Source organism: Myotis brandtii, unplaced genomic scaffold (genome assembly GCF_000412655.1).
Source record: "Myotis brandtii unplaced genomic scaffold, ASM41265v1 scaffold691, whole genome shotgun sequence".
Classification (NCBI taxonomy): Eukaryota; Metazoa; Chordata; class Mammalia; order Chiroptera; family Vespertilionidae; genus Myotis; species Myotis brandtii.
This window is the reverse complement of record NW_005370704.1, coordinates 1,878,237-1,879,607: the sequence shown is the minus strand read 5'-3', so window position 1 is coordinate 1,879,607 and position 1,371 is coordinate 1,878,237.

The following is a 1,371-nucleotide window of genomic DNA, read 5'->3' as shown; positions in this document are numbered from 1 at the left end:
GTCAGGCCATGCGCCAAGCCCAGCGTCGGGCAGGGCGGATCAGCCGGAGGGAAAGCCTCTCTCCGGAAGCATGGCCGCCACCCCGCCTCCCCCCATCCGCCCGTAGACTCAGAGGCACAGAGGGGCCGAATGAAAGGGACGCTCGGTCGGACCGTCTTTGCTCATCCTTGTGGTGCCGGAGAGGGTCCAGGACACCTGTGGGTGCCTCCCCAGTGCCCGGCCCCAGACCAGCCCTCTCCCTGCTCCCGGGCTTCCTTCCCAGCAGGGGCAGTGCGTGCAGAGGCGGGCACAGGGGGCAAGGGGGCCCCTTCTTCCCCCTCCCTCCCCACCCTCTCCCTCCACCCTCCTTTCCCTCCTCCCCTCCCGCTCCTGTCTTTCTCCTCCACCTCTTCTCTCCTTCCTTCTCTCCCATCCGTTTCCCTGCCCCCCTCCCCATGTGCAAGTAGCCTGAGGAAAAGATGCATATTTTAAGCAGCAAAAGAGCACCCACACTGTCCTTTGGGGGGTCACTTTGCCAAGGAGGGGGTGGGGGACTGGCTGGACCGGGGCAAGTCCCCGTGGACCCAGTTTCCTGTCTGTGGGTGGAGACACTCAGGGGCCGCACAGCCGTCGTGGACTCCGTGGGTCTGCTGGCCCCACACGTGTCCCAGGCAGCAGGTGCTCCCGCGTGATGCAGGGCAGGTGCTCCCCCGTGATGGAGGGAGGGCTGTGAGCCTCGGGGCGGTGGCGCTGGGCGTCGTGTGTGCACGTGTGCCAGTGAGTCGGTGCCAAGCCCGGAGCCCACCGAGGTCCAGGCTGGGAAGGGCTGGCTGAGGACGCAGGCCTGGCCATCCAGCGGGTCATGTCTGGTGGCCCAGCCCCGCAGGCCGGAGCCGGACCATGCGGGGAGGGAGGGCCACTCAGCCTTCCCACGAGGCCTGGGAGGCTCTGGCAGAAACGTGTCTGTGGGTGGCGGGCGCCGTGGAACCGTGCGGGTCCCGGGGTCCGTGAGGTCTCCAGTGAATGTCGTGTGCCCCCCAGTCATGTTGAGATCCTCACCCCAAAGGCGGTCTCAGCAGAGGGGCCCGTGGGAGCGTCTGCCCCCTGAGTGGTCGGGGCCGCGCCCGCCCTCCGTGTGAGGACAGGACCCGGAGGGGCCCCTGGGTGGTCGTGTGGCATCTTGATCTCGGCCTCGCAGCCTCCAGAGCTGCAGCCAAGGACACCTGTGGGCCACCGCCCCCACCCCACCCCCCGGCCAGCCGCCGAGCTGGCCCGGACGCCACGGCGTCTGAAGGGCGGAGGTGGCCCTGGGAACAGCGTGGCCACGTGACCTTGGACAGGTCGCCATCCTCTGAGCCTCACTGTGAGGGGCCGGCCGTGCCCCGACCCCGC